The sequence below is a fragment of the Perissodus microlepis genome, chromosome 10, assembly GCF_051167445.1.
Source record: "Perissodus microlepis isolate ML-2025 ecotype Zambia chromosome 10, ASM5116744v1, whole genome shotgun sequence".
Taxonomy (NCBI): Eukaryota; Metazoa; Chordata; class Actinopteri; order Cichliformes; family Cichlidae; genus Perissodus; species Perissodus microlepis.
In genome coordinates this window covers 14,715,316-14,734,279 of record NC_140470.1, presented here as the reverse complement: position 1 = coordinate 14,734,279, position 18,964 = coordinate 14,715,316, and the positions used below count along the sequence as shown (strand labels likewise).

Genomic DNA, 18,964 nt, shown 5'->3' with positions numbered 1-18,964 from the left:
GAAACAGGTAAAGAGAGGTCATTTGCATTTGTGTGTCAAATGGAGAGGGTGGCTTCTGTGACAAAATGGTATCAAATTCACATATGTACAGTACTGTTGTATGTGTTAGCCAAGCATGCACGAGAAGGACAGCACTAATCTAGACCCAAATAATCTATCATCCAATGAGAAGATCACATTGCACAGCAATTTTTCATAAGAATATGCATTAAATACTTATTCCACTAAATTGCTAATGTGTTTAGATAGGTGGATCTTTGCATACACATCTTAATATGAAGCACATCAAGTCACAAATTGTGCTGTATAACCACTCTTTGGATTTGCTTAAAGGTCTAGTAATTACTTTACCAGTCATCCTTCTAAATTGGGTCTGTGTGGACCCATCAGTCCCATGTTTTACGACTTTGTCAATGCATTCCTAATCATGGGCCATTCTCGTCGCTTTCATTGTGCCACTGTTTTCTATTTCTGCTTTGATTTGATGGGTTTTTAAAAAATGTTTGGGGGTCCCGGGTAGGGCTGTGCGATATGACCAAAATCTCATATCCCGATATAAGAATTCTATCGTCCCGATAACGATATAAATCACAAAAATGTAACATTTTCTGTAAATTCTGTGAATCTTGGGCAGCTCGTCTTGCAGCTGGAAGTGTTTCCAGCTGCGCCTCATGTAGCTGAAGTCGAGTGTTTTAACCGATGCATGAAACGATACATTTTTAGACATAAGTTGTAAAGGCTGCCGTTTTCTTTGTGAGTATTTATTACACGGCGTGCTGCGGGGAAAAGCCTGTTTGAGTCTAAGGTTTATTTTTTTAGCACCTGGCGGCTCTTTTTTTAATTCTCATCCGTAAATAATCTGCTCTTTCACGTGATTCAGTTTATTTTGAAAAGTCTCAACAGGATCTTGAGCTTTATTGTGAAAGGTTTATGTGGAACATAAACAAGCGATGCTGTTACCGTCGTTGTTGCTAACCACAACTCATAAAAACAGGCGCTTGTCCGTCAGTAGTGTGGTTATATAAAATATAAGCGAAAGAGAGAACTTTAAGAAATTAATATAGAAACTACAGTGACCATCAAAACGGTGAAAAAAATATTGCCGTAAACAGTTTATTTTGCGACACCACGAAACAAACAATAGCGTAAAATGAAACGATAGACGTTTTTATATCGTCATCCGATATATATCGTTATATCGAACAGCCCTAGTCCCGGGGGACAAAGTCAAAAGCACATTTACAGTATGTTGTTTTAATTGAAATATTTTTTTTAAATATTTGCCATGGATCCTATAAAGAAGAGAGCTGATACTGCTGCGTCAAAGCAACAATGACACTCATGGAAGTGAGGAAATAGCATCTGTTTGTTCCCCCTGTAAGATGCCCTGAGCATAGCAGGAGGGGTGCTATGGCTGCCTGTAGTGCATGTTTAGCTTTAGTTTTTTGTAAGTTTTTTCTGGTCTCTGTACAACCATAGACAGAGCTTGGTTGACACTGGGCAGACAGGACTGCACTTTGTCACTCATAACATTTATGGACAGACTTTCTAGGTGCAGCCAATGTTTGGAGGGCGGAGGATTCAGTGGTCTCATCCCTGCTTCTTTGCAGATGATGTGACCTCCAGCCTGCACTGGAGCAGCTGAGTCTGAGGCAGATGGGATGAGAATTAGCATCTCAAAGTCTTAGGCCATGCTTCTCAGCTTCAAATGGGTGGAGAGACAACTACAAGTTGTTCCAGGTGGAGCAACTTGGAGTCTCCAAGTGGAAAAGTGAGTGGTAGTGAGTGAAAAAATGAGATTGTGGATAAAATCAAAAATGACCTTCCTCTAAAGGGTGTCTGAGTTATCCTTTAGAGATAGGGTGTAAGGTTTGGTGATTTGGGAGAGATTCAGGGTAGAGCTGCCACTCCTCCAAATCAAAAGGAGCCAGTTCAGATGGTATGACCAGGATGCCTCCTGGGCACCTTTTAGGCGAGGTGTTTTGGGCATGTCCTAGGGGAAGGAGGTGAGGAGGCCCCAGGGCAGACCTAGGACATGCTGGAGAGATTAGACTTCCGGATTGGCTGGTTGTGTGTTTATTTCAGTTCTTCTATGTGGGAGTTAAAATGACCCTGGCTGTTTTTTATCATATGAATACAGCACAATTAATGTTAACTAATATGATTGAAAACTAAATGACACCAGAGTCAAATGAATATAAATACGCTTTTTAGTAATAATTGTACTTGGGATAAAAGCTGCACGTTGTGGTAAAGAAAAGGATAGACTGTCCTTTTGCTAAATATGCAAATTAACTGTAACTTTGTTATTATTATTGGTTTTTTTTGCAATCTTTTTTTAATTTTTAATTCCATACGTAGAGCTTTAAGAAGAAATACGTTTTAAAATGTTATTGTGCTATTATGATTGCTTCTCACAGAAAATTATTATTCCATAGTACATGTATGTAAAATATGTAGGAAACATAAGGATTAAGAGTATCTTATTATTGTCTAAAAAATATATGTATATTAAATATTCTGCACTTGTTTTACAGCCTGTAAGGACAATAACCTTACAAATACTAAGTGAAACTATGTATTAAACTTTCTAAAGTAATTAATTTGTTAATCAAGGAGGCACAACGACATTTGACAGACCCCTCAAAATAACATGTGCTAGATACAATGGCTGTGACTATTATAGCTATTCACAGCACTGCAGCTGTCTGAGTGCCTTGTTACTCTATACCGTTTCCATAAACGAATCTCCTGAATGCCAATTTTATATGGATCGTGAGTTTTAATAGGTTACAGAAGTGGGTAGGGAAATGTGAAATACTTGAACATGAGCTTTTATCAGGCAACAGTGGCGGCTCCAGCAGCTGAAGACGGCAGCCAGTTGTGCTGCCTGAAGGAAAATGACAACAGTTGTATATAGTATAGAAATTACATAGAAATGCATCCAGAGTGATGCACAGTCTGCCAATCACATAATGTTATGAGAAGACTTTCTTTTTTTAAATATAGAATGCCATGCTGAGTTTTCTGTTGTTGCTGTTGTATGATCTATGGTAATAAAGTCATAAACGTGAAGAGACAATATGTAAAAAATGAAAAGAGCATGCAATAATTTTCAAATCATCTAAACCCAATTCTTCCTTCAAAACTGAACAAATGTAACATATCAAAAGCTAAAAATGATTGAACAACAAAATTGTAACACAGATTACTTAAAACGTAAGGTAAGCAGCATTTTCTCTTGTGACTTGTGCATTTTTACAACTATTTCATCACTTCCTTTCCTCATTGTAGAAAACTACAAACTTTTGGGAATTGAAGCACCGTATGAAAGTAATATGAAAACTCTTCACATTATTATTTGATATAGGGTTTTTAGCCACTCAATGGTTTTAATTTTAATTTTTATAATGAGCCAAATGTCTTTGAAGACTCTTTTAAAGGGATGAATGTATTACAGCTAAAAGCACTTTTACAGATCTGCAAGTTACCTATATCAGCGGTCCCCAACCTTTAGACACAACTACAACACGGGAAAAGACCCAGGGAAACCGAGTTAACGATAAAAACCCTGAAGACCATAAATTTCACACCCAAGCCTTAACTCTCTCGGCTTGGTACCAAGCGACCGGTACTGGCCCGGGGGTTGGGGACCGCTGACCCATATCACAGATCCCAACTTTTGACCTTTGTGTTGATAAAAAGCTGGATAGGTCTTTTGCTCAGGTAGAGGTTACAGTGACTGTGATTTCTAAAATTTGTAAGTTTGGATTTATCAAACCGCAGGATTCCCATTCATCTTAGTCCATTGTAAAAAGCACTCTGTTTAGTTACTGTTTGGGTTAAAACACACCATATCACGATTGTATCCACATTTTCAAAAGCTTCAGTTTTTGGGGGCTATCTGGGTGACAACACCATTTTAATATTTTCAATGTAGGCTACAAATGACTGTCTGCATACAAGGAGAAGGGGAAGGCATATCAGCGGGCAGTGAGAGAGAAGAAAAGGATTGAGTGTGGTGGTAAGAGTGACTCTTTGCTGTCTCATAACAGCAAAAATTGTAGGTTACAATTTTAAAATTAGAATATATATTTTAAATTACAATCAAATTTTTCAGTTTAAAGACTTGATATATAGCCTTTCTTCAGGTTCAATGTAGGGTTTAAATGTTTTACAAATTACTTCGGCATAACAACTTTTTTAGGATCAGTGTTGGATTCCAGACATTACATTAAAATGAAGAAAACAGTCTTGAATATTACAGAAGGATACCACTGCATACAGACATATAGCTTTAAAGGTCAACTAAAATGGGTGGCTTAACACCAATAAACTCTTTATATGTCCTTTGTTCTCGCTTCTGCTAGATCTTGATCTTTTTTATTTATGCAGTTTTGTGTATGTTAATGGGTAGGTGAGTATGCTAAGCCTAAAATCAGAATTTTCAGTGTGACAAGGTTGTCTTTTTATCTGGCTACATATAGTAACCTCGTATAACTTGGTACATAACCTGGTACTGGGTCAGAGTTTCAGTTTAAAATTGGCTTTAGGCACCACATTTTCACTTTTAATGACAATATGCTTTAAGTGCGATATAATTCATCAGCTGGAGAGATCTGTTTTATGCATGCACTGAGAAAGCTGCACAGTGAAGTTACAGCAGTGCGAAAATGTATTTGCTGCATTGTCATGGCAATTTGCATGCATTCAGTTGGTGATGTAGTAAATGAATAAATATGTCTTTCTGCTTGACCTTAATTCTATGCCAAGTTTGCTTTAAACACATGAAATTGAAGCAGGTAGAACACACATTAGAACATTGATCTGACTATTTGTACGTTTTTATGAGATTGAATTGATAAAATCACTTTGACCTGACCTAACACTAACATGATTTCCACAACTCCTTCCTTATGCTGCAGGGCAGTGTCAGACCTGAGTGCAGTAAGCATTCTATAATGTATGAGTGTATAAAATGTAAAGTTTTAGCTCTCTAATGTATAGTATTCAATTATACCAGTTGCTTTAGATTAGTTCAGATATTATGATGGTTCAGCTTCGTAGCCCACGCAGGTTTCCGAAAAATGATGTAAAAAACACAATACATCATAACTGCATTAGAAGCACTTGTACTTCCTAAATTCTTCATTAAAGCGGGTTCTAATTTTATTGAGCACCAAACAGAGTGAGAGCTTGATGTTGTAAGAGGAACAGCAATTGAATGATGTATAAGTGAGTGTGTCACTGTGTCTTTGAGTGTTAGAAAGAGTGACAGAAAGAAACGAAGCCAGATAGAGGTAGTCTCTGTATCTGAAGGCCTCTGTGTGTGTGTGTGTGTGTCTCCATCTAGCCTTTATGATGTAAACTGAATGTAACCTTTCTCCTCTCACACAGCCCCTGCAGTAGAGACTAGGAAGCCCCGGCCTACCCCCGGGAGCCAGCATAGACTAGCATTCATCAGAGGCTGAGCTGCTGCGTGGTCTGGATGTCAAGTGAAACCCACCGTGTTCCCATGGAGAGCAGGGTACAGAGGGACAGTCAGAGCAAAGTGGACACTGACCACTTGGTAATCAAGTCTTGCATAATGTTTGTCCCAAAAATTGATAGAGCCTCACAGAGACTGTGCTGAATATCAGCCTGGAAATGAGAGAGTAAACAAAGGCACTAAACGCCAGTGCGACAGTTTATACTTTATCTTGTATCTCTACACATCCACTTCACTCAATATGAGCAGAAGTGCCAGGCCTCTTTCTAAGCCTCTGACCCCACTTTTACACCATTTACTGCCATAATTATATGTACTCTTGGTTACTTCACCTACAGGCGTATTATGATTGCTGTTACTTCTTTGGTTGTTGACAAAGCAATTTAGAAATAAAAGCATTCTTTCAATAAATAGCCTTTATATGAAGATTATTTCAAAACATCCTCTTTAACAAATTGTCAGTTATTATAAAAAAGAAAAGAAAAAATAAGCTCTCCTCTCTAATGCAAATAGATCCTCGGTGGATATGACACTGTTCTAACTGCAGACGCAGCCTTCTGCTCAGCTCTTATCTTGTTATTATGGAATCTAAAACTGCCTATGGCTGTTTAAATCGGCCAGCACACCAAGGCTTTTTCAGGCTGATATAAAGCCTTCCTGATAGCTCTTTTAGGGGAATCTTTCAGTTTTATTGTTTGCTTATAATACGATAAGGTCTTTCCATGCAGTCTCCCCTTGACACACAAAGTGAGATGACGCTGGGAAGCTATACTTATGTCTTTTTCTCCTGAGATATTTTTGTTAGGGAAAAAAATACAATTCTTTGAAATAACTATTCTCATATAGCACTATAGACTGAATTTTTTTTAAGTCTCATTATCCGTGCAAGCACTTTTAGACTAACGGAGGCCTAACATGGGCAATTATATATAGATGAACAGAAGACTACTGCAGCCATTTATGACCAACAATTTAAAACAGCAAACAGGCCAGTCAAGTTTCAGCGTTAACTGTGCCCTAAACCAGTAATCATGTTCTACATTATTTATTCACATAATTTCCAACCAGAATACTTATTTTCTGGGGCATCTGTGACATGGTAGCCCAAATTTCCAACCGCTGCTATGACGTTGTTATTGCTTGAAAATTTTTTTCTACAAATTTCGAGATACATTTTTAAGCCGGTGAGCGTTTTCTCTTCTTTTGTGAATTGCCCTCCAGTTGATGTACTCCTGGCGTCTCCATGAACCCAATTTTTCTTTTCCTCTTCAGTTTAATACATACTTATAATGACTTAGAAACTTTCCCAAATATTATCAAGCTTATTAAGGAATATGGCAAGTGTCAAATATAGCTTTATATTGTAATTTAATTATAAGCAATGTTTTCACCCTCACAAGTACAGAAGTCTACTCCCTGCAACCTATTTAAAGTGCAGCATTGGTGATTTTACATGTTTTAATTTGGACGGGAGGTGATTAAATAGCACTCTGTATTTAAATCCACAAGCACAACCTGGTAATTAGCAAAGCTCTATCTTTAAATAAGTCTTTTCTGCTTGAAGGAGCTGTCGAGCATGATGACAATAAGTCGAGTTCCACTAAAGAATAGAGTCAGTTACTTTTAACAAAGCAAGCGTTTAATACAGTCTGAGAAGATGATGCTTGAATTACAGGCACAGAATAATCCTTTAATGGCTACTTTCCCTCAGTATGCATTGGTTTCATGGACATAAAATGTTTGTTTGGTAAGAATTAATTCATCTAACCAAAGAATGTTAGTATTATTGAATAAATCATGGGTGGGTCTCGGAGGACGGACCGATTTACCTCATTATATTGTATTTACAGGCTACTGTGATGCAGTTGGATGATTCCAGTGACTTCAAGGATGAGTTTTATGTTTTATGGGGGTGTTCAAAAATGCCCAGCAGTGGGCATCTTCTATTGCTGCAAGAAGCCTGGCTTTTTACATCCACTGTTCTTGTTCTCGGGAACTCCGGTGCATGCAAAAAACAATGCTGGTCTTGCTAAGCTGGCTGTGGCTTTCAGTTTTTGCAATCACGTGCAGGTTGCATGGTTGGCATGGCTGGATTGAAGACATGACCCATGTCAAAGCATACATCAGTGCAGAAGATCAGAAATTTCCAGATTATACAGAGGGAGATGATGCAAACTTTGAAAAACTTGAAAAAGATTTCTTTCCTTCTGGTTTCTACTTCTTCAACTCCTATATCAGCGATTTTGCCTGAGTTGGGACAGTGACACAACCAGTCATCTTCATTTAAAAAACGAATACGATATCATGAGCATCATCTTATTTCATTTTTAGACTGGTAAACACTTTTCTGATGAGTGTTGATTTCTTTGACAACCCTAATTACTATTTACTCTATAATTTTTGTTGTTGTTACTTTTTCAAGTAAGCCATCCATTGCTGTTAAAATGTTGCTGCATTTTTCCTGTCGCAAAAGAAGAAGAAGAAAAAAAGAAAATCCCTGATACATTCACAATACTTCAGTCTCCCTCTGACTCTTTGCTATAGCACAGTGTATCCGGTTGTACGGCTGTGACAGTTTAGCATACTAAGGTCAGCTTTCAAAATGACTGAAAGGCCATTACATTGCAGAAGTATTTGCATTATTTTGTGCTGAGTTGATAATCAGTGTCTGTCAGCCACTAAGGAGCTCCACTGCATATATTTAAGAAGGAACAGAAAACTAAGTGCAGCTTCGACACACTGGTGGGCCGCTCTGATGGACAATGAATTGCCAAGCTTGTTTCTGGTTATGTGTTGGAGAAGATGTAGCATAAACTCAGATTGCAGTGAAGTATAATCAGTGCGCATCAGTGTACAGTAGGCTACTCACTCTGTATATCATAATCAACATGCACAAGTTAAATTTTGTAGGGATGTAATGAAAAAAGTACTATGAGTTACTTCTCTTGGTAGGTAATGCTGTAATGCAACAATAATGTAGGAGTAATCATCAAGTTACTTTTAAAAGTAATGTTTCGCAAAACTGCATTTTATATATGCTATGTTGAAATTCCAAACAAGCTCGTATAAAGCACAAACACTAGCACAGGACACTGAGAAAACTCCATTAAAACTCATAAAAGGTATGAAAATACAACTCACGCAAGAAGGGCCACTTGTTGTTGTGAGTCCAAACAATGGCGCCGTAGCGATGCTAGATTGCTTCGCGTAACTTCCAAATGCAGACAATGTAACTGTGGTTTGAACTCCTTGGTAGACAGAGTGAGTGAAGTGTGTGTTATAGAGGTTTGGATATTTCTCCTAACTCTGTTAGTCAGTGTGACATTGGCAGAAGATTGAACTCCCTCTCCAGCAGTCAGTGTTTGCAGGGTGAGTCATAAGAGACCATGACTAATCATGAAATAACCTGTCGCATATCTGAGCGAAACTGGCAGTGTGGCTTGTATTTTCCAATCTGTCAAACATAGCTTAGCACAGCCTGTTTCTGTTTGCATTCTAATGAGCTATCAGCTTGCATTAAATTATCCTGATCCGTGACACTTTACCCAGAGGTTGCAAGGGGTCAGAGAAGCAATGTCTAGTTGCTTTAAATGGTGAGTTGGATTATTTTTGAAGAAAGAATTACTGATTGCTGATGATGTAAATTCTTGAGGCTAATGAGAGCATTAAGGCAGGTATTTACACTGCGAACAGTGTAAATACCTGCCTTAATGCTCTTCAGTCTCCACGCTGAGCATGTAAAATCTCCAAGTATAAAGCCTCACTAGCTGCTATGTCAGCCTGTGATTGAATTATTTAACGAGAACCAAGCTATAAGACGGATTAAGTGCTGGAGCAAAGAAATGGTTAAACAGATATTTTGACCTCATGAATGATCAAAGTCAAGCCACCACTGAAGTTGACTATGAATGTAAATGTTATGTAAATCCATTTAACAGTTTCAGAATATTTCAGTCCGGACCAAATTATTGGACCTACTGGTCCATAGGCAGAAGCTGCTATGCCCAGAGCTACACCTTAAAATGTTTAACAAATAACTTATATGATTTTACCCAAAAAGTGTCATTACTAATGATATCTTTTTATAGATATACTATAGATATACTGAGGTAAAAGCATAAAGTATATGATACTCAACTTCTTATGATTAAAAACATTAACAAATATCAATTATTGAAACCATTACAATGTGCAAAGATGCACAGTATAGATTCCTGTGTACAACTTCATGAATGTGTTGTTGGTGGTCAAAGTTCAACATGTTCATTTTTTACATTTTACATTTCCAAAAAATGTCAAAACTTCTAGAGCAACATGGAAAAAACAGAACAAAAACAAAAAACAACAGTAGCTTTATTTATTTTCTATGAAGTTTTAATTCAAAGATGTCAGACTGTGTCTGCCCTTTAGATTATTGTTGTTCAGTAATAATTGAATGTAGCACATTTGCAAATGATTAATTTCTGATAAACACCCTGGTAGGTGCACCAGAAACCACTGATTGGTCACAATCAACGCAACATTATCACCACAATCTAAAGACGGAAAAGCAGCATCTCTAAGGGAGCAGATTTCACTGGCTGACTGGTCAGGTCGCACTTCCTAGCTCACAATGTTTTATACAAGATGGAAATAAATCACTCAGAGTTATGTGAATGGGCTACTAGTGCTATTGATCCCACTAGGAATCAACACCTACTTTGCTTTTAGAAGAGCATCAAGCACCATGCTTAGAGGTTTAATCTTAATGACAAAAAACACACAAAAAACAATAAAAAAAAAAAAAAATAGAGAGACAGGCCATCTATAATGACAGTGGCTGAAATCTTGGGTGTGACTGTGCTTCATTTCTTTTCTACTTTTGAGGGTAGTCAGAATTGCAAAATCATTTAAACTCTCAAAGTAAATGTCTAAAGGTACATGGATAAAAAAAACAAAACAAAACAAATCAATTTAAGTGTGTTCATGTGCTGTGCAATTCAATATTACACTAATCTAGAGAAACGCCAATGTACTAAGAAACATGAAATTGTGAGCACTTTAAGCGTTCCCAGCTGAACAGCAATCCATAAAATCACAGTCTTCTGTCTGGAAGGGCGTCAACAGTTGAGAACATTGCTACCTGAATGACAAACACTGGGGTGAGAGAAGATGGCAATCAGAGAGTAATGGGTAGTGTTTGCAGCGAGTGATTTTCTGAGCACTTTATTAGTAATACTTGGTGTTGTGAATGGTTTCCAGCTCTCTAATAGTTTTTCTTAGAACCTTGTTTGATGTCAGTGGAGCTAAAAGTAGAAACTGAAACTCGACGTCATTGTTTTCCAATACTAATATGTATGTATATATATATATATATATATATATATATATATATATATATATATATATATATATATATATATATATATATATATATATATATATATATATATATTTTCATTGAGGGAACTAGTTAAAATTTTCTTTGTGACATGCTAATATAAGAATTTGACTTTTTTTTTTTACTTTTGTTTTGACTGACGGTTTTATGGGTATTATAGTCGTTGCATAATTTCTATATTTGTACAGTAGTGCCTAATCACACTGAACAGCACATGTTTCTCTGTTTGAGGAGTTTGTACCCTGTCACACAAACCTTTGGATCAAAGACTTCAGACCCCTTGGTAATCTCTGGTTGCTAGTGAAAAATGTGCATTCTCCAACATGGCTGCTGGCTACGTGAAATTAGTCACAAAGATGGTCCTCCACCAAAAACCTCAATGTAACTGCTTTGGTCGATTGAAGGTTGCCCTGGTTGGCTGCAGCTTGCATGGGAGACACCAACTTGCCTGTAAACACCCGCTGAGGAGTAGAATAAAAGCCCACTTTTTACTTTGAAAGTGAACACTCTACGTTTCTGGTTTGTGTTGCACTTTCTCAAGTTGTTGGTTTTGCAGGCAAACTGGTGTCTTCTATGCATACTACGGGCAACTGCAGCAATCTGCCAAAAGTTCTAGATCCATGTCACTGGGACCTTACTAAAGTTGGACTTATGGTCCCACCTTTGTGTCCATTCATGGACCTCTTAGGTGATACAAAGAGAAAAATGCCAATTCAGCCAGCACAAACCTATGGAGATGGATTGTCATGCAGTCCTTCAATAAGACAATTGAGGTTAATCTCTGTGCTGCTAAATGGCAGTTGGTGAAAAAGTTAGCTTGAATAGGAAATCGAATCACAGTGAAGTTCATGAAGAAGAAAAAGTGTGAATTTCTTCACTACAAAGAATTTCTTGGTCTATTATCTATTAAAAGTTTAAGGACAAACAAAAGCAGAAACTTCAAAAAGCTAGCCTCCTTTAGCAGCTGTTCTACATATTTTTCTACATATTATGACACCAGCTCTGCAAAGCCTTGTATAGTGTCAGCACAGTGCCATGACCCTGACGAGTTCTTTTAATTTTGTTTTTTTAACTCTGGTTAGCAAACAGCTTGTAGGTGTCTTATTGCAACCTTCTGGCAATAGCAACACTTGAATACTGTATTACCAAGTGTGTGAAAAAATATAAGTGAATATGTGTTTTAAAAGATAAAACACAAGATAAAAAAATACTAAAATAATTTATAATTTCATGACTATTCAAAAGTGCAAACATCATTTCAAGACACAATTTCAATAAGTAAGGAAGGAAGCAAATGAAGGAAAGGAAAGAAGGAAAAGCAATGCCATTAGGTGAAAAGGGGACTTTTTAGATGTATTTGTCTTGTTGTTAAACTATTTAGCAGATTAGATGTGAAAAGTCAGTTTTTCATGAGGCTTCACTTTATATTTTATTTCATTTAGTCCTTTTATAGCTCTTTTAATGCCATCCTCTGACATTTGAGGTAAAGGACATTTCAAACGGATCAGATCTGATTTGTTGTCCCCTGAGCCTGTTTGGTGTTTGAAAAGTTAAAATACCACACAGAAATGGTAAATATGACGGTCTCAGTTTAGTAAATTGGAAGAAACAGGCTATGTAAATAAACCCCTTGGCGTCCCATATACAAAGATACGACATTTTTCACATGCACACATGTAGTTGCTTTAGTTTGTTGACAGCTTATCAAACAGTGTGAGTCACTGTGTCGCTGTCACTATGAGCCTTAACATAGTGCACTATCAAACATCGCTGATTAGAGTGAAAATTTTATCTTGTCTATTCACCGAGCAGCTATTTTCAAAATAATGGCAACACTGGCACAAATCGGAAGACGGACCGATTAGCAATTAATCATACTTATTAGTGGGGTTTTTTTTCTATTTGCAAAAACATGCCTGTGACATATTGCTGCCCTTGAGAGAAAATCACTGAAGTATAACACAGAAGACAGCAAAGATATTTAATGGGGTTATTTAATGTGAGAAACTGCAAGGACATAAGCCAAAATCAGTTAAAGGGGGCATTACTCCCTCAGGTGCTTGACTTCTTTTCACATCTATGTAAATGTCAAAAGTTTTGCAGTTATGCCTAAAAGGCTACAAAGCTGTAAAAATGCCCTGAGTGGTCAGACATTGACCTTTGGTGTATTTCACTGGAGGAGGAAATATTTAAAGAATTACAAAGATTAAAGAAGTGCTTCCTGTAAATCACAGGTGAACCTTTATGACCCTGTAAGCTCTGCCAGTCAATTACACTCTGTTTAAGCTTTTCTACCTCTTTAATATAGCTGTAGGGAGCTATGCCAGCAGTCTGAGGCCCAGGATTTAGACATGACTCACACGGGGCAGAGATCTGTCAGGAATGATATTTTATAATAGAGACTCTAGAGCCAACAAAGGCAGGTGTCTACTAATAAAGGGCATCTAAAGACAGTGGTTAAGTGTGCATAATTTCTATATGGTAAAAGTTAATAGAAAATTATATTATGTTAAAATGATCATGAATTGACCAACTGAAGCAGCCCATAGAGAAATCTAATCACAAACATTCATTCATTATAAAAAATTGATAATACAAGTATTTTTCTCATTCTAATCCACAAATAGAAAGTACTTCATGTGTTGGTTTGCGGTGCGTCTTAGATCTCATTTTGCTCTCATCAATTTCATTTTGAAGAATAATACAAAGTGGTAGTGACACAAATTGGCTGAGTAGGGTGGGTAATAAGGGAAGATTCTTCATGTGGCTAAAAAAACCACCTGCCCTTTGAGAGCGTTATGTGCTGGCACATGATGATAAACAAAACAGTCCAGGTGGTTTGTGCCAAATGTTCTCCCTTATAGGCTGTAGGACATTACAACAAAACACCTTTATGTTTGGATACTAGACTCTTTCAGCGAAGGCTGCTGTATGTGACTGGGACATAGCCAGGGTCCAGCTTTCCTCTACAGTGATGATCATCAACGAAAAAGCTGGGTCAGCTTGACACAGATTTTTTGCTCTCTGTGGAAGTTTGACTTCCATGGTGAAATCGCAGGTGACTAATGCAAGTGGTTAAAACACAACTTCCAGGATGATCTAAAAATCACAGCTGTGCTTGAAAACGTGCACGAGGAGATGACCTTCAAGGAATTGAATTGTGGTCCAATTAAATCAGGTATGCTTTGTTTTTTGTGTAGGAAGTCAAATTTAATTCAGTCCCTTAATAATTCTAAAATCCTATAGCTGAAATATTTGAATTGAATCCACCATCGGGCCTTTACGTGACAAGTCTGCATGTTCTCCCCACACACAGTCATCTATCAGAATGAGTATTAAGGTGAAATAAGAAACAAGGAGTAAAACCTTGCATGAACAGACATCTGTCCCAAGGACAGAGACGTGTTTTCAGCAATGCATTAGCTATTATTAATTTCTGTATGCAGCTGGCAACTGCAAGATATTGTACAATGGTCATGATGTAACTGAACTTGGACTTGAACCACTCAAGGTAACTGCAGAAGGACTTCTTTCACAAACTTCTGCATTCAAGCAGATTCATGAATTATACAGGGCCGCTCTGTCCCAGCACGTAATGTTATATGACGGTGGTTGGCTTGAAAAATAACATTTATTTATTTAAATCCCATCCTGGTTTTACAACATCTAATTAATGTCTGCATAAACGCCACTGAATCTGATTGGTCTGAGTAGTTGGAACTGTGAATTCAATGGTGTATCTCTGTTAAACACAATATAGTCTCTTTTAATCTGACTTAAATTGAAGTGAAGTATACACAACTACCCATCTTTTTACAGAAAGCGAGCACAGTCAATTTCACTTTAGAGTTCAAGACTAAAGTGAATGAATTATACTGTAATTACTAAGGCTTTTCAAACAAGTAATGTATAAATGAAAGCTCTGGATTTTTAAATTGCAGCCTGATTAATATGTCAGCTTTATAATGTTTATGTTTCTCACAGAAGGGACGAAAGGCACAGAGGTCAGGTTTCCAAGAGATACAGTATGGTGATGGATCCCAAGCTAGTCAAAACCACTGACTTTAAATAGTCCAGATTTTGTAGTGTCTCAAAAGTCTATTCCTTATAGATCACCAAGTTATGAACAGCAATATGTTTTCTTGAGCCTCTGTCCCGGAGTGCAAGATTAAGTCTGAACCTCTATCCTGGATTATCCTTATGGCCTTTGGGACACACTCATAATCGAGAATGACTCCACCTGAAATGAAGGTCAAAGGGAAAATAGGATTTGACTGAGCAGTGAAACTTCCAGTTTTGCTGCTCTTTAGAGTGCATTATAAAAGATGACATGTCCCCCTTGTTCACTCTTTACATAAACACTTGAAATATAATTATATAAAAATAACCACTGGTTTTTCAGACGATGAATTTGTACTTAAAACTAATTAACAGTTTTTTTTAAATGTCATATTTCTTTAAAAGTTGCATTTGGTCTATTTCAAATCTTTTAATAAGTCTTCCAGTGTTGCAATTTTGATTTAATTCATTATATCTTTTTAGAAAGTAAAAGCTAAAGATAATGCTTGCTAACAAGGCACGTGCAACAGGACATGCTGTCTACTGTAACTTGCCTACATGCCTGGAAACTCTGTTTACTGTCTGCCTTTTATCCACAGGAATCAAACAATTCCAGCGAAATGCTGATTTACAAATTAACACAAAGGTGGGCTCCAGTCTGCTAATGCTATGGTTATGTAAAGCCATGTCAGGTGGAATTTCATGTGCTAGTTCAGTGTGTGGGGGGCTTACTGTACGTCGGCTGGCAGAGGAGTTTGACGAGGTGGGAGGACATAGAAGATTAGAGAAGAACATGGGGGAAGAGTCACGTTTAGTTAAAATAAACTGTTGTCCATTGAGCAATTGAACATTGTATTATTGATGTCACGCCATTTTTTTTTTTACTGTGTTTTTTTATTTTTAAATAAAGTTTAAATACAATGTTTAGACTGTGGTTGTTATGACAGAAATTTTTACTGAATTTTACTTGACATTAGCACAAGTTGAAAATGCTCACATAGAGTACATGTTTCCATGCACTCTGTCTCCACACACACACACACATAATGAATATGCAAAAACAATTATCTGCCACTGCAGAGGTTAACCAATAATTACAGACTCCATATGTTTACAGAAAGAACGTTAAAAATTGAGCGCAGTGCATCATTCTAAGTGATTTTGGTGATAAAACAATGACCTAGAGATAATTAGCCCAGATGTTTATAGCAGACTTGGTAAATTGCTCGCTTTATATGAATATCAATGTACTGAGGCACAAGCTAACTGAGAAAAAATGAGTTGTCTGACAAGCTTCCAGACTTCTCCAACTTTGTTTCTTATGAATCCCCTCTTGGAAAAAAAAAACAAAAAAACCCCCAAAACAAATCTGATCAGTAAAGCACACCAGTCGTCTTTCTCTTTAATGGTTGTTTCTTGGAATATATAGCTGACCTTCTGCGCTGGTGCACAGATGCAGCAGACAAAGGTGGGAGGAGTAGATCTGGCTTTAATGATGGCGAGATAAACATAGCAGCAGATTGTGGTTTGGATGAGACAGGCTTTACCATTTAATACTGATGATTACAAAAGACGGTCCTGCCTACATGTTTGTTTGTGTATTCACATTATAGTCACATTTCCATTAGTTTTAATAACTTCAATGATGGATCAATGTGAGGCATGAGGCTTGTTATTTCCTCCGAGTTGGACTGATGTATTGGTTTGACCTTTGATATTGGCCAGCGATGCCATTTACCACCCGCATGATTGAGAGCCCTCCCTGAACACTGCTAGGTGAAAACCCAAAACACTGCAATGAAATTCTTTTTCCCCCCCTTTTGTTGCTGAAAATGTTATTATTGCCGCTATCTAAAAAGTGTCTCTTTCACGCCTTTTACAATTACAGGAATACATTTCAGATAAGTGAACACAGAAAATTTGTGGGATAGAGAAATGAAAGATCTGAAACATTTTCTGTTGGCAGCTTCTGTCCTGAAAATCAAAACACACTGACAGAACCACACTGATGCATCCGACAGCTAGATCACGAAGCGCTTGCCTCTGTTGCAGGCTAACAAATATCGCTGTAAATGCACTCATGTCTGCAACACTCAGAAAAAGATGGTGTGAAGATTTAGCCGTAGGCAGCCATTTGAAATTCCAGCTCAGATGATGTGATGTGCATGAGACAAACTGCAATTACAGAAAAATATTGAAATTCCACTGGAGATGGTCTCTATAAGATGCTGGGAGGGGTTTTATCATGCGTCCTTTGAACATTTTGTCGATTGCCATAATGTCTCATGACTGGAATCCTTTCCAAGGTTAATAAAGATCAACAATTTGTTTTTGCTGTTGTTGTTTATGTAAGCGGACATGCTGTTTGCTTTGACAAGCCACGGCTGACTAGAAGTATTATCTGTGTGGAAAGGGAATCAACACAAATATCTGCAGTTCTAATGGATGAAAGAAGGAGGAGGAAGAAAAAGGAAAAAAACACTCTTTAGAATCATTTATGTGACATGGAAAATGCAAGAATTTTTTTAACTTGCCGTATCAAATTACCAAGTTGTTTGATTAAGGGCTAATAATGCTGTGCACTACCAAGTAAACACAGGAGCAGTATTGCTGATACCAATACTAACACTACTCCTTTTAACTTATAACGGCAGTATATGTAGTGGGGAGTAGTGGGGAGCAGTGTGTCACGATTTATGTGATGAATCATCACATCTAAATGAACACTATATCACTGTGATTTTTACTTTCTACAATAATTAGTGGGTTTTTTCGAGACCTGGAATGTAAATGCGCCTGTCTGTAAAACACTTACATTTGCTACAGGCTATAAATAAAACATAGTGCATGGTAAAGGTATAGTTTTTTATTTAAAAAATATTTATTTAACACAATCCAGTTGCCTGCATAATGAACTTAGAGGATAGAAACAAAGTATCGATCCAATCACACTAGTATCGATCCGATACCAATACCATCTTTGTTATTGATGCAATCAATATTTTGATTAGGTCCAATTCAAGCCTTTATTGAACAACAAATTCCTGCCTGTTCAAATGAAGTTACTGCAGAAACATTAAAAAGCACCAGCATATCAATCTGTAATACTAAGACATGCTGTAGCAGGTATCGTTTGAACTTTCACAAATCGGCGCAGTTATCCCGCTCCGTGACGTAGCACATTTAGATGTAAAACATAAAGCCTACAGTGGACAAACTACTGATTTTCAGATCTGTAGGCAATGACAGTAAGCACATTTGGCTGTGTATTTGTTAAAACTAGAAACTGTGGGAACAAGTGAAAGAAGAAGGCTGCTTGATGATATTAAGGTAAAGCCGGATAATCACCTACTCAAAAAAACACCTTATTTAGTGAGCTAAGCGCTCTACTTATGCTACACTCAGTGTAAACAGCCGACAGAAATTCGTTTATAATAATAATTGATGAGATGTGTTTTCCTACAATGTGAAGCTTCCCCTTACAAATTTGGCTTTCTTACACTCAGTGTTATTGCAAATTATCCTCTCACACTCGCCCTACAGCTTTCATAGCACATTGTCCTTTTCTTGCTTTAAAGAACACACGCCAGCACATTTGGATAATGATTACCGCAAAGACGTTTCTTTGTTACTCTAAATGCCTCTCCAGCAAATGAAGCCTAACTCACCCTGACCGATGAGCTCGAGGGGTATCGGGGGGGCTCCTGGTAAAAGTCGGGTCTTTTATATTTGATGTCAAGGGCCCTTTATAGTGAAAGCAGCAATCAGATGAGAAGTTTGAAATGTGGTGCTATGACTTTGTTATGCACAATTACAGCACAATCGGCCCATTGAGTTAGAAATGTAATATATTACCATGCTTTCAAATGTAGGCACAATATATGCAAATTTTCATATTCACATGGTTTTTGACTAATAGGAATAACAGAGTCTTATTGTTATTCGCTTAAAATAAGTACAATATACAATGGAGATTTGATTATTACATCATTATTGGAGTAGTGCTTTACCTTGATGACATGAATCCTTAGTTTCCG

General features: G+C 37.3%; 1 protein-coding gene across 4 annotated transcripts in view; it reads right to left on the bottom strand.

Moving 5' to 3' along the window:
* Positions 1–18,964, bottom strand: part of LOC146379054 (neurexin-2-like) — a 126,519-nt gene that overhangs the window by 40,648 nt on the left and 66,907 nt on the right. The window lies entirely within an intron of this gene.